Here is a 15,715-nt window from a genome sequence, read left to right as displayed (position 1 = left end):
AGGCAACCACCTACCTGTTCTCTATCAGCAAAGATTAATGTTCACCTTTTTAAATAATTTCATGTAAATGGAATCATAAAATATGTACTTTGTGTTTGACTTCTTTCACTTAACATACAAGGTTTTGATAGCTATCAAAATTGTGCATGTCAGCAATTCATTCATTTTTACTAATACATTTGATTGCTGAGGGATATTTCATTATATGGGTATATACCACAAAATCCTTATCCATTCAAATATTGATGAAAATTGGGTTGTTTATAGTTTTTTTGCTGTTATGAACAAAGCACCATGTACCTTCATGTAACATTTCTTTTGGATAAATACCTAGGAGTTGAATTAGTGGTTTGAATTAGGGTTAGGGTTGAATTATAAGTTTATATTTGTTTAATATTATAAGAAAATTTCAAACTGTTTTCCAAAGTGGTTATACCAGTTTGTATTTCCATCAACAATGTTTGAGAGTTTCACTGTTTCACTTTCTGACCATTGTATAGCGTTGTCAAGTCTTTTTCAATTTTAGCAATTCTAGTTGAATTCTAGAGATGGTTCATTGTATGTAGTGGTATTGCTTTGCATTTCCCTAATGAGGTGAGAATGATGTTGAACATCTTTTCATGTGCTTATTGGACATTTTTTTGCACCGGGAATTGAACTAGGGTCTCCAGTATGGCAGGCGAGAACTCTGCCACTGAGCCACCATGGCCCGCCTGATCATTTACTTTTTATTCTATTAATATAGTAAAGTGAATTGATAGAATATTTATTGTTGTCAACCTCGCATTCCTAGCATTCCTACTATAGATTTTTGGTCATCTTGGTCATGATGTAATTCATATACACACACATATGCATGTATGTATAGTGTATGAGTTTTATAACATATTGTGGATGTTAGTGTTATATTCATAAATATTTGTGTCTGTAATTTCTCTTTTTGTAATGTTTTGTGGACTAGAATATAGTCTTGATGAACATTCTGCATATGTTTTTAAAATGTATTTTCTGTTCTTCAGTCTATTGCTTTTTGAATATCAGTTAAGATGATTGACATTGTCATTTGGATATTCTATAACCTTGCACATTTTTTTGTCTAGTCTGCTACTAAGAAAACTTTCTGTATGATGGAAATGTTCTGTTTGTGTGTTCCAATGAAGTATATCAGCCGCATGTAGCTAATGAGCACTTGACATGTGCTAGTGTGACTAAGGAATTAAAAATTTAATTTAATTCAAATATCAATCAAATAGCCACAATGTGGCTAGTGGGCTAGTGGCCACCATACTGAACAGCACAGTTTAGTTATTCCACATATTACTGATAGAAGAGTGTTTAGATCTTCTACTACTTTTTTTTTTTGGTTTTGCTACATGTAGTTTTTGAAGTCCTATTATTTAGTACATATGTATATATAATTATTATATTTTCCTGATACACTTTACCATTTTATCATTAAGAAATACCAATTTATATTCCTTGATGTGAAGTCTATTTTGTCTGATATTTATACAGCCATGCCAGCTTTTTTCTGATTTGGATTGCATGTTGTAATTTTTCCCAATTCTTTTATTTTCCATCTGTTGTGGACAGCATAGCATTGTATCTCCCTTTTTTATCCAGCCAGGCATATATAGGGGTCCCTGCTTTTTCATCCAGGTAAGCAATTTCTACCTTTCAGTTATTTAGACTAGTGGGTCTCAACTGGGGGTGATTTTGATCCCCCTGAGATGTCTGCTAATATCTGGAAACATTTTTGGTTGTTACAACAAAGGAAGGGGATGCTATTAGCATTTAGTAGGTAGAGGCCAGGGAGCTGCTAAACATCCTACAATGCAGAGGGAAGTTTCTCAAAACAAGTAAATAAAGAAATGTTCCACCAAAAATGTCAATAGTGTTAAAATTGAGAAACTCTGGCTTAGACCATTTTTGCTTTAATACTTCTCTTTATCCTGAAGTATCCTTTAAGATTTTTTTATTAGTGAGGGTTTACAAGTGTTTGCTCAGCTCTCAGAGATTTTTATTTGTACATTTCTTTATTTTTTTCCTTCTTGAATGATATTTTCACTGGATATAGATATTTAGATTTTTTAACATTATTTTCTGTTAGTAAACTTATGTTCCTGACTTTGATGAAAGAAAAGTTGCATTTGCATTTGACTGAACTACACAAAAAGGTAATCCTTAGAATAGAATTACCTAATTTGGAGGTAAAAGCAAAAATGAAAGAAACTAGAGTGTCAGGAAATTTGAGGACTGTAGAGTTTGAAGACAACGCTGATTCTCTCTTCTAAGTAGCTAAACAAAACAAAATTTACAAAAACTCTGACCAACAAAGCCTATGCAAAGATAAAATCAGGAATATAGCCAGAGTCCACATGGATAAAAAACTTTTAATCAGTTAAGGGGCTGCTCAGTAAATTCTTTTAATTGTAAAACGTGACTTAGCTAAAAGTAACTAAGGACATGCTTCTCCCACAGAAACTTGAAGTTGTCAATTTAGACTAATTATATTGGGGTTAAAATAAACAAACCCAGTAGCTTAAAACACAAATATTTGTTTCCCTCTTATACTGCGTGTTGATTATGGGTTGAGTGTAGTTCCACTACATATGTTTTTCATTCAGATATGCAGGCTGAAAAAGGACCAGTTCTGTGTGGGACATGCCATTTTCAGGGCATGGGGAATAAAGAGTGATGATGGAGTCAGAAGATGGCCATTATAGTTTATGCTTGGAAGTGGCATAGGATGATATTTCACCCTTGGAGTTTGGTGTGTTGGAAGACAGAAAATACAACATTTTCTTTTTTTTTTTTTTTTTTCGAGCTCTTTGAATAGAGACAGGTGAGTTTTTGACTAAACAGAGTATCATGAGACCCTAGACTTTGAACCCAATGCGAAATAGTGAAAGAATAGGTATGTTTTGTTGGCAGAATAGAGGGAATTGAACATTGTTGACCAAGAAGGCTGAATGTGTTAAATTTAATTGATGTTCAAAAAATTCACTGCCTTCTCTTTTGGAGGATTTTACATCTCTTTGGGCTTGGGCATGAGGTTCATTTTGACCACAGAAATTTAAGGGAAAGAGATGTGCAACGCCTCTGATAGATCCATTTCATGTATGATATGTCTACATTCCCTTTTCTCTGCTGCTATGAGATTGACAACATCCTGTATAAGGACACAGCATCAGCCAACCCTTAGTTAACATTAGTGTGAAGAAGAAATAACTTTTGTTGTTGAAAGCCATTTAGAATTTGGGTGTTTGTCATCATGGCATAATATAATCCAGAGTTTCTCAAACTCAGCACTATTGATACTGGGCTGAAGAAATTTTTGTTGGGTACTGTCCTCAGAATTATAGGATTTTTATCAGCATTCAAGGCCTGAAGCATCCTTCCCTCACTGGGACAAACTTAATTGTCTCCAGACACTGTCACATAGGCCCTGGGTGAGGGGCAAAATCACTCCCTGCTGAGAATTGCCCAAAACCTCCCCTGACTCATATTCATATAAGACTATACATATAGAAGTTACAAAGTAAAGGTTATTATCAGACCATATAGGAAAATTAATTTGTGATGAATTAAATACATGAAGATGAGAGGCAAAACTATAAAACATTTAGAAGATGATATAAGAAAATAATTTTATTCTTATGATAGAGGAAACTTTTTTAAAACATGAAAAAAAACAGTAAAATAAAATATTAAATTTGGCTGTATTTTTATAAAAAGCAAAAACTATTCATCAAAAAGACAGTAAAGGGAGTAAAAATGCAAGTCACTGAGTTTGAGAAAATATTTGCAACCAAATAAAACCAATAAAAGATTAGTACATAGAATATATAAATATTCCTTCAAGTCATTAAAAAAATGTGGACAAGTCAATAAAAAAATGAACAGAGTAATGAACAATTTTACAAAAGAGGAAGTGCAAAGCACTCATAAAAATATGAAAAAACACTTATCCTCGTAACGTATCAGGAAAATGCAAATTAAAACTATAGAAAGATAATTAATATTGATCAGGCAAACAAAAATATAAATATCTGACAATAAAACATTTGACAAAGATATTAAGCAATGGAATTCGTCCTCTTTTGTGGGTGTGTAAATTGAGCAATCACTTAGAAAATAGTTTGTAGTCATCACTAATGTACATTCAGACTGTTCACAAATATTTCTTATTCTTTTCCTTCTAGGCATATGGTAAATAATACCACCTCCTTGAAATTCAGTGTAACTGTGTGATCTGTGTCACTTTCAAATGGGAACCTTTAAGAGCTGGTGAGTGGTTGACCAGGTTTTCTTCCTCTTCCATGATGACTGGCAACATCTCCTGAGGGAAGATTATATGGAGGAGAGCCTATCCCTACCCAACCCCTCTAAGATAAAAGTGTAACACAAACAAAAAATAAGCTTTGATGGTTTAAACACTAATGGTAAACACTAGCCCATTCTGATTGTTATAACTGAAATGCCACTATTGACATCTTCTCATTGGCTATGTATACAAAGAAGCATGTAGGAAAATATTACAACACTAGTGCCATTACAGCATATAAGTGGAAACAAATGGAATATCCATTAACTACTGGAAAACTATAGAGCTAAACTGTAGAGATAAAATTAAGGAAGTATAGCCAAATGTGTTGTCATAGATTGTTAAATGTACAAGGCAAGTCAGAATTGATATAGTGCAATTCCATTTATGATAAATGCAAAGAGTGAAGAGTCAAGGCGAGTTCTATATTATATAGGAATTTATATATAGGTTTTAAAAATATAAAGAAAATCTAATAAATGATTAATATAAAATTCAGATAGTAGTTTCTCCTTACACATTTTATATACTCTTCTTCATGTATTGTATATTTCATGGACAAAACTTTTTTAACAGTATCAAAAATAATCCTGTCATACTATAATTCATAAATTAGATTGAATCATATTTTGAGAGGTGGCTTATATAACTCTTTAAGAAAAGTCTAATATTAGGTTGTCCAAGAAAGCAGGTGGAGATGAAATTTAAGATATTCTAATTCTTCTTTGGATGACTCTTGTGAAAGTTGGGCAATTCACTTATTAGCTCTATTTTTATTTTTAGACTTGTGGAATGGCAGTGATAATAGCAGTTTTTTAAAAAGATTAATATACTCAAAGCACCTCGTACCTAAAATGGTACGGTATTGTATATTAAAGGATGACATTACTACTGAAAATCATTCTTTAAAAATATGCCTTAGTTTCTGACTAATGGGGGTTTTTGAATGAGTAATGAGAATATGGGTAAACTAGAAGGATCATCACTGGTTTGGTTATGAGTGATGATATGAAGCATTTAGCTTAATGGAAAATATTAAAAATGGTAGTAATTATGTGGATTTTTGAAAGCCGAAAGTTCGAACACATACCAAGCAATGAGAACCCTATCATAATACTTTTTGTATGATGAAAAAATCTGTTCATGCGTGCAATTTGTTAACAAGAGTGTTTTGAAGAGAGTACAAAAATGCAACCTTCTCCCTGGAATGTTAGCAGTGAATGTCAAAATGCCATGCTGCTAGCTTTTGGTGTTAACTTTTGAAGATGACAGTTAATCCTCCATACCACATTAGCTTTTCAAGTGGTCATGAAAAAACATTGTCACTGCCAGGAGCAAACTTAAATTTCGAGTTTTCCATTTTTTAAAGTGATTGAGGTCTAAAACTATGTTTTATTCAAAGGCAGGTCACTGAAGAAAGGAGAGTAAGTCAAGTCTGAATGAAACAGTGCTAGAGGAACTGAGTCTTAGGTGGGTGACCCCAGACATGGTATCTGAGGCAACATGACCATATCAGGTAGGATTTGAGTTAGCATGATATCTAATGAGTGGGATCTGATTTCTGGAAACACTCTTGTATTACTAACTAGAAAAATGATGACATTGAGTGGCATCTGTGTGCAAACTGAACCTCAGTCAAAATCAGGAGTATAGGCTTCTACAAAGAGAAGGAACAGGTTAGGACTGTACAGTCCTGAAAGCTGAATAGAGTTTGCATTTCAATTTGCTAGCAAAGAGTTGAAATGTAAATCTGAACCTAAAGCAGATGACAATTGTAAAGTATAGTTATATGATGTGACTTTTTGCTCAAGCTGGATCAACAAAAATTTCTAGGGAGTCCACACCACATATAAAAGTAAGAGTATTTCTTATTTTTTAAATGAAATTTTATTGAGATATATTCACACACTAGGTGATCTATCCAAAGTATGTAATCAGTGGCTCACAGTATCATCATATAGTTGTGCATTCATTACCACAATCAATTTTAGAACATTTTCATTTTGCCAAGAAAAAAATAATAAAAATGAAAACAGCGCTCAAAACATCCCATATCCCTTACTCCCCAATATTTATTTATTTTTGTCTTTTATTTTCTTACTCATCTGCCCATACGTAGGATAAAGGGAATATCAATCACAATGTTTTCACATTCATGTGGTCACACATAAACACTCTATAGTTATACAATCATCATCAAGAATCCTGTCTAATGGATTACAGTTCAACAGTTTCAGGTATTTCCTTCTGGCTTTTCTAATACAGTAGAAACTGAAAAGGAAGATCTATATAATACATAAGAAGAACCACTAGAATGATCTCTCAACTATATTTGAAATCTCTCAGCCACTGAAACTTTGTTTCATTTCTTTTCCCCCTTTTGGTCAAGAAGTCATTCTCAATTGCATGATGCCAGGTCCAGGGTCATCTCTGGGAATCACATCTCAAGTTGCCAGGAAGACCTGTACCCCTGGGCATCATGTCCCATGTAGGAGAGAGGGTAGGGAGTTTATTTACAGAGTTCGCTTAGAGAGAGTCCAATTCTGAGCAACAGAAGAGTTTCTCTGGTGGTGACTCTTAGGCTACTTATAAGTAGCTTAGGTTCTCTTTTGCAGGAATAAATTTCATAAGGGCAAGCCCCACAATCAAGGACTTGACATTAAATTAGGAGTCCCTAATGCTTGTGTGACTATCAGGAATTCCCAAGGTGGGGAAGATTAATATTTCCACATTTTTCCCCAGTCCTTCAAGGGGCCTTTGCAAATACTCTTCACTTTGTGCCAAAATATTCTGGGACATATTGGGATATTATATTAGCCTATACAGAATAATAAGATCTCATTCTCTGTTCTAGGTTCCATGTAACTATGTTGTTTAACTAAAGTGATCATACAGGTTAAAGGAGATAGTATGCTACAGAAAATATAAATTTTGTACCAAATGAATGTCTCCCTTTGGTCTCACACAGAAGTTGAAATTTTAAACTACAATCAAAATCATCCATTACCCTGTATTCTGATTTACCTTAGTCATAATCAAGTTCATTTCATTCATATCTCTAATTAAAGCCTGGTCTCTTTTACAGCTTTTTTTTTTTCTAACAGTTGCTGTTTTCCTTTTCTAAAAAGTTGCCAGAATGCAATATATCAGAAATGTGTTGGCTTTTATAAAAGAAATTTATTGTTTCATGTTTATAGTTCTAAGGATGTAAAAATGTCCAAACTAAGGCATCTAGGGAAAGATACCTTAACTCAAGAAAGGCCAATGGGTTTGGAACACCACTGTCAGCTGAGAAGGCACGTGGCTAGTGTCTGCTGGTCCTTTGGCTTTTAATTTCAGTGTCCCCAGGGGCGTTTTCTTTCTGCATCTCAAAACATCAGAGTCTCCTGCAGGCTCTGAAGCATTTTCCAAAATACTTCCCCCTTAAAGGGATCTAGTAAACAACCCCACCTTGAATGGGTAGGGACATATTACCATCTAATCAAAAGGTCCCACCCACAACTGGGTGAGTCACATCTCCATGGAAATAACTAAATCAAAAGATCATACCCTACAATATTGAATCAGTATTAAAGAATGTTGGCTTTTTTTGGGGGGGTGGGGTATACAATAGTTTTCAAACTGGCAGTGTTGCTGTATGGAGTAATGCTGACTTTCAGAGCTGCATAACTCTGAGTCTCAGGTATTACTCAGATACCCAATATGCCAAGGAACTACCAAGTTATACACAAAGAGCTCAGCATCTCAGAATTTAGTAATAATAGTTAAAAATCAAGAATAGACTTGACTGCTATAAGAGTTAAGCTTAAAACCTATGAATCTTTACAATAAGCCTTCTTGAACATTCTAGACTCCTTAATCATTGGTTGCCCAATCTCTGCCCACATTCTATCCCCTGATTACCTCTGCTCTCAGATTCAATTCTCAGTGTTTGCTCATTATAGTTAGTTTATATTAGTGAGGCCTTACAATATTTGTCCTTTCATTTCTGGCTTATTTCACTCAACATAATGTCTTCCAATTTCATTCACTTAGTTGCATGCCTCACAACTTCATTCCTTCTTGCAACTGCTCAATATTCTGTTGTATGTGTGCTCTACAGTTCACCCTTCTGGTTCATCCATCATTGTACTCTTAGGCCACCTCCCTCCACTGCAAATCATGAATAATGTCACCATAAATACTGGTGTGCAAATGTCTCTTTGTGCCCCTGCTTTCAGTTCTTCCAAGTAGATACCAACATAATGTCCTCAAGGCTCATCCACATTGTTTCATGCATCATGAATTTATTCTTTGCTAAAACTGCATAATATTCCATCATATGTATATACCACAGTTTATTTATACACTCATCCTTTGATGAATGTTTGGGCTGTTTCCTTCTCTTGGCAATTGTGAATAATACTGCTGTAAACATTGGTGTACAAATGTCCTTTTGTATCCCTGACTTCATTTCCTCCAAGTATTTACCTGGTAATGCAATTGCTGGATCATACAGCAATCCTATATTTAGCTTCCTGAGGAAGCATTTTGCACCATTCTACATTCCCACCAACAGTGAATAAGTGTGCCTCTTTATCTACACCTTCCTCAGCACTTGTAGTTTTCTGTTTTTGTTTTTGTTTTTTATAATGGCCATTCTGGTATGTATGAGATGATATGCCATTGTGGTTTTTGAATTGCATTTCCCTAATAGCTCATGAAGTTGAGCATCTCTTCACATGTTTTTGAGCCATTTGTATTTTCTCTTTGGAAAATTGTCTGTCGATGTTTTGCCCGTTTTTTAATTGGGGTGTTCGTCTTTTTGTTGCTGAGTTATAGGATCTTATATATTCTGCATAATTAACCATTGTCTGATGTATAGTTTCCAAATATTGTCTTTTATCACACTAGACTGCCTTTTTACTTTCCTGACAAAGTTTTTTGATGAGCAAAAATGTTCAATTTTGAGGATATTCCATTTATCTATATCTTCTTACATTCTTCACACTTTGAGTGTAAGGTCTAGGAAATAACCTCCTATCACGAGGTCTTTAAGTTATTTCCCTACATTTTTTCTAAAAGTTTTATTGTCTTAGCTTTAATGTTTAGGTCTTTGGTCAATTTTGAGTTAATTTTTTTATAACGTATGAAATAGGTTTCTTCTTTTATTCTTTTGGATATAGATATCCTATTCTCCAAGCACCATTTGTTGAAGAGGCTGAACTGTCCCAGTTGAGTAGACTTGACCACCTTTTCAAGATCATTGGTCTGTAGATGAGAAGGTCTATGTTTGAACACTCAATTAGATTCCATTGGTTAGTATACCTAACTTTTGCCTGTACCACACTGTTTTGGCCACTGCAGTTTGTAATATGCTTTAAAGTCAGGTAGTGTGAAATGGTCCACTTTAGTTTTCTTTCTCAAGATATTTTTAGCTAAGAATACTTGTTTTTTATTCTAGATCCTTCTCAGCTAGGAATGGAAATTATAATAGTCTGTCAGGCTTGAGTGAGTTCCAGCGTTTGTACACTATTGGATTTCTGTGCTTGCAGTTGTCCAGATCATAAAATAAGGGACTGATTATAAAAACCCTCCTGTTCACTAAGCTACTTTTATAGATATTTGAAACTTTTGATTTAATTATGTAAACCTTTGCTGCAAAAATATAATTTTCCTAGAGACTATTTATAACCTATGTTTCAGAACTGTACTGGGTATTTTCTGTCTGCCTTCTAGTTTCACCTTCCCTCCTTCTGTACTGTATTAGTCAGGGTTCTCTAAGGAAACAGAATCAACAGGAGATATCTGTAAATACAAGATTTTATAAAGGTGTCTTGAGCAACTGTGGGGATGCACAAGTCCAAATTCCATAGGGCAGGCCACAAGCTGACAGCTCCAGTGAAGGTTTTAATGAATCTCCTGGAGACTGGCTGGCTAAAGCAGAGAGAGAGATTCTCTTCTCTAACTTCTCCTTTAAAGTCTTCAACTGATTAGATTAAACATCACTGATTATGGAAGACACTGCTCTTGGTCAACTGCAGATGTAATTAACCATGGGTGCAACCAATATGCTGATGATTTAATGAGCCAGCATTCTGGTTTATTAACCAGCCGTGAAATATCCTTGCAGTTATATTTAGGCCTGTGCTTGCTTAAGCAGAAAACTGGGCACCATCCCCTGCCAAGTTGACACATGAACTCACACACATACCCTCTGTGCCTCAGATGGCTGACTTTTAGGGGTTATATCAATGGGTTCCCTTACCCTTTGGTTTCCAGATGGAATTTTCCAATGGCAGGATCCTGTAACTGGGAAATTAAGGATGATTTTGATTACTGAATCATTATATAGATATTCCTTTTTGCTTTTTGGTATATTTGAGTAGATAAAGGGAAATACCTGAAAACTCTAAATTGTAATCCAGTTGCTTTGATCTCTGATAAATGATTATATAGCCTTTATCTTCTGCCCCTGTGATTGTAAAAACCTTGTAACAATCCCTTATTCATTACCCATTTATCCAGTTTTTCAACCCAAAGTTGAAATCTTGTAATCACTAGGGACAGCTAGCTAATGTTTATTAATGAAGGGCCTTGGGTCAGCCCAGAACTAACCCATCCCAACTACAAAGTTATCTTGATAACTGAGACTGGATCTAACCAAAATGGTCCCACCTAACATGTGCAGTAGATTAGATGTTAATCTATGAGTCATCTGCACCTCATTATAATATTAAAAATCATGCCCATCATATTAAGGCTGCCATCTTCTTACCTATGTTCTGTGACTAAGCATTTAACCAATCTTCACATGTTCAACAATTAGATGACCTCTAATTACATCATCTGGGCCCACTGTACTCATTATCCTAAAGCCTGCCCATTTTTTAATTCTATAAAACTAACAGAATTACTGCAGTTCAGGGTGGCAGATTTGGGGTCAATATGTCATCTTCTCTCCTGCTATGCACCTAGTAATAACCTTTTCTCTCTTTGAAATCCCAGTATCTTAGGACTTGGTTATTGAGCACATCAGACAAAATAATCCACCATCTTTGTCTGGTAACAATCCTGCAATAATTTCAAAAATTTGTGTGTTTTTTGAAGGTATGAGGAATATGAAGGCGTGTACTTATTCTATGTATTAGCTGTTTTCTAAAGGTAGCCACTACAGCTCCTCCAGTCCCAGTACATGCATGTCATTCTTCACATAGATAGGTGGAACTTATTTCTCCTTTCCTTCATCTGGGTTGGCTAATTATTGGTTTTGATAAATAAAATGCAGCAGAAGGGCATTCTGGGACTTCCAAGTCCAGTCCTAAGACAACTGGCAGCTTCTATTTGCTGCCTTCTGGATCTAAGCCTCTGTGATGTGACAAACACAAGGTAAATGGAGGCGCCACAAAGATGAGAACAAAAACCTTGTAGCTGGCCTTCAGCACTAATTGACAACATTATGAATGTGTCATTATGGTCAGCCAGTCTCAAAGATGATTCCCAATGAACACCTCTACTTAGAATTCACATTCTCATATCATTCCCCCCCACATTTTACCAAATGAATACCATAGAAGTAATGTTATGTCACTTCTGAGATTAAATTATGAAATGTACTGTGGTTTTCATCTTGGTGGACCTCTGTCTTTTGGATCACTCACTCTGGAGGAAGCCAGTTATCATGTCATTAGGACTCTCAGGCAATGTATAGAGGGACCCAGGTGATGAGAATCTAAGTGAGTTTAGGAGTGTGTCTATGAGTCCTCAAATAACTGCAGACCCAGCAGGCCATATGTTGTAACTTCAGAAGAGACCCTGAGCCTGAACCCCTCCTGCTGAGCTACTCCAAGATTCCTAATTGTGAGATAACAAATTTTTGTTGTCTTGAGCTGCTGAATTTACCATATGCGTAAATAAGTATTGCATCAATCTTAATCCTTTAAGGTCAGTTGAGCTCCCAGATGACTGCTGTCCCAGATAACATGTGGAACAAAAGAGACCATCTGAGCCAAATTAGCCCAGAGAATCATTAAAGATAATAAATGTGCTATTTTAATCTATCAAGTTTTGGGATTGTTTGTTATGCAGCAGTAGATAACCAAAACAAATATTGACAATGAGAAGTGGGGTTCTTTTGTAATAAAAATTAAACTATGTGGAATTCAAGTTTGCAAGCTGCCAAATGCAATGTACCAGAAACAGAATGGCTTTTATACGGGGGAATTTATTAAGTTGCAAGTTTACACTTCTAAGTCCATGAAAATGTCCCAATTAAAGCAAGTCTATAAAAATATCCAAATTAAGGCACCAACAAGAAGTTACCTTCACTCAAGAAAGGCCGATGAAGTTCAGGATTTTTATCTCAACTGGAAATGCACATGGCGAACATTATGATGCCTGCTAGCTTTGTCTCCAGGCTTCTTGTTTCATGAAGCTCCCATGGAAGTGTATTCCTTCTTAATCTCCAAAGGTCTCTGACTACATGTGCTCCCTGGCTCTTTCCAAAATGTCTCCTCTTTTAAAGGATCCCAATAAGCTAACCAAGACCCTCCTGTAATGGGTAGAGTCACATCTCCTTCTAATCAAAGGTTAATACCCACAATTGGGTACATCACATCTCCATGTAGATAATCTAATCAATTTCCAACCTACAGTGCCAAATAAGGATTAAAAGATATTACTGCCTCCACAAAATGGATCAGGATTAAAACATGGCTTTTCTGGGCTACTTAATCCTTTCAGACCAGTACATGTGCATTGGTTTTCAGACCAGGCAGTGGATGTAGGCCAGAAGAACCTCAAGGAGACAGTTAATGGAAGTTGGAAGGATGGTGAAAAAATTGTCCTTGGGGGCTGAAGAAAAGGTAACGTTTTATATAATGGTGCAGTGGCTGAATGTATGGCAACACTGTAACTTATGACAACCTGAAGGACAGAAAATATATCTATAGAATTTGTAGATTTGACTAAAGAGGTTTCCAGGGAGAATATGAAAAGTGTCAACTGTTTTCTTTTAGGTGCATATGATAATTGATAGAGTGAAATAAACTAAAGAAGGAGTTCAATTTTCAAGCAGTATTTCGAGTAGAGGTCAGCAAACTTTTTTTTTTTTTGTAAAGGACTGAAGAGCAAATGTTTTAGGCTTTGCAGACTGTGTGGTATCTGTCACAACTGCTCAACTCTGCAGTTGTAGCATGAAAATAGACATAGATGATATATACACCAAGAGGCATAGCTGTGTTCCAATAAAAGTTTGACAAAAGCAAGTGACAGGCCAGATTTGACCTGTAGGCTGTTGTTTGCCAACCTCAATTCTAGAAGAAACACTTTCAAACCAGGATTTGTGGAATTGTAATATAAATTGTTATTTCCAACCCCTCCTGCTAATAGAATATTTTCAGAGTAAATTAAAACCTGTGGGCAAAGATCAAATCCAGAGGGCTCAGAAAGAAAAACAGCCTCAGGGTGAAGGTCAGTTTAAGGATGCAGCTGAAAGACCCTTTGTTGGAACTTAATTAAGAGTAGGGATTTGTCCCTTTGACCCCCTCGGCTTTTTAGACAGTAGGCTTTTTAAAAATCTTAAAGGCTTGCCTTGTAGAATTTCTCAGCTAGGCAATAAAATTTCTAAGAATTTCAGGATCTTTTGACAAGACAAAAGGGATTTTAAGAATCTAAAAGTTTTGTTCCATAGCTCCTTGATTCTTAACTTTAGAGAGGAGTCCATCTTAAAGATATTGATCTAATGGTAAAGATTATTATTTGATACGCATAAAGCCCAAAAAAATTTAAAGGAAGTTGTAACAGTGTGGACTAAAAGGGACAGAGAAAGACAAAATGAAGAAAGATCTCTGCTTTAATAATCTTGTATAAGCAGAACAGAGGCTGAGAAAGCTATTTAGATGCAAACGCAATCCATTTCTTATGGAAGAGGAAGAATGGCTAAGAAGGCAGTGTCATGGAGAACCACTCTCAGAGAGCAGAAATGGGCCTGTATTCCAGGGACATTCTCTGTTCCTGGAGTCAGAGGAAATGGTGACATGCCTAACAGGATTTCAGAATTGCTCTAAACCAGTAATTGCTTTGTCTCCTGGTTCACCTTTAGAGTGGAGCCTTGTCCCTTCTCACAATTTTGCATTATGTGGATACAGGGAAGATGATACTTTCTTTTTTTGCTGTTATTTAATTTTTTAGTTCATAGGTGCACATGAGGATCTGTGGAGTTTGCCCCCATCTATATCTGGCGGCTCATTTAGCTGATAAGAGCTTTGGATTTGAGTTGATACCATAATGGGATGGGAATTTGGTGGATCTTGAGAGGTGCTGGATGTACTTTACATGTAGGATAGTAATAGCTAGACAGCAGAAGGTGGAATGCCTCTCCAAATTCCTTCCCTTTCTGCACATGTATGCTACTCTTTGCATTGAGTAATAGAGTTTGTTTCCCTTTTCCTTATATCTGTACTGTCCTTGTGACTGCCATTGATCAGTCAAATGGCTGTGAAATTGCTGTTTGGGGAGTTCACCCTGGTTTTCTGAAGATTGGTCATGTGGTAGATATGGAGACCAGCTGCTCAAATACCCCTTTAGGGGAATACTTTGCTGCCAAGCAGTGGGAAATAAAGACAGCAGACAGCTTTCAGCTGTCAGCTCCTTCAGCATCTGCCGCAACTTCAGAGAGCCAGTATGCCTGAGATCATGCCCTTCCTGAGGACTGAACAAGGGGAAGGTAAAAACACCTGAGTATTTTGGCCTGATGTGAGACAAGCCTCCAGGTTGGTCAACGGGGATTGCAGTTTTTCTCCCTCTGCCCAATTCTTTCTCTTTCATCTTTCTCAAGTATTGATCCATTATAAATACCTTGTACAGCAAACTTTATCTCAGAATCTGCTTCTGGAGAATTCAACATGTGCCTAATGCTTCTGTTTCCTGCCTTTGGGAATCCAGTCACCATGCTGTGAAAAGTCAGCTCTGCATGGAAGGCTGTATGAAGAATGCTCTGGTTGTTGAACTTACTGGCATCCCTGGTCAGTGACCAGTGCCAACTGCCAAACACTGAAGGAACCACTTTGAACCATACAGCCAAATTGAGTCCCCAGGTAACTATAGCTTTCTGACACCACATGTATCAGAAGAACCACCCAGCTGAACCACGTCAACCCAGAAATATGATAATAAAAATAATAAAATACTTGTTTTAAACCACTAAGTTTTGGTCTGGTGCATTTCACAATGTAGTTAACTAATACATTCCCCCAACACTCTCCCTGTCAGGTAAAAGTTGTGCTCTCCTGTTGAAGGTCACATTTGTCTGGCAGTCTTCCTTTGTAGTTACTTCCTCTCTATACTGCCAACTCGTTTCTTCTCCTTTCATATCGGAAATTGTAACATCTCTCCTATTTGCTAGCCCGA

General features: G+C 36.1%; 1 long non-coding RNA gene across 4 annotated transcripts in view; it reads left to right on the top strand.

Moving 5' to 3' along the window:
• The window catches only part of LOC143655689 (uncharacterized), a 307,867-nt gene that overhangs the window by 24,005 nt on the left and 268,147 nt on the right, over window positions 1–15,715 (top strand). For all 4 annotated transcript variants that reach the window (XR_013162234.1, XR_013162233.1, XR_013162235.1 and 1 more), the window contains exon 3: window positions 4,206–4,290. This is a non-coding gene — a long non-coding RNA (uncharacterized LOC143655689). The remainder of the gene's footprint in view (window positions 1–4,205; window positions 4,291–15,715) is intronic.

Source organism: Tamandua tetradactyla, chromosome 14 (assembly GCF_023851605.1).
Source record: "Tamandua tetradactyla isolate mTamTet1 chromosome 14, mTamTet1.pri, whole genome shotgun sequence".
In the NCBI taxonomy this organism is placed as follows: domain Eukaryota; kingdom Metazoa; phylum Chordata; class Mammalia; order Pilosa; family Myrmecophagidae; genus Tamandua; species Tamandua tetradactyla.
This window is presented reverse-complemented; position numbering and strand designations above follow the sequence as displayed.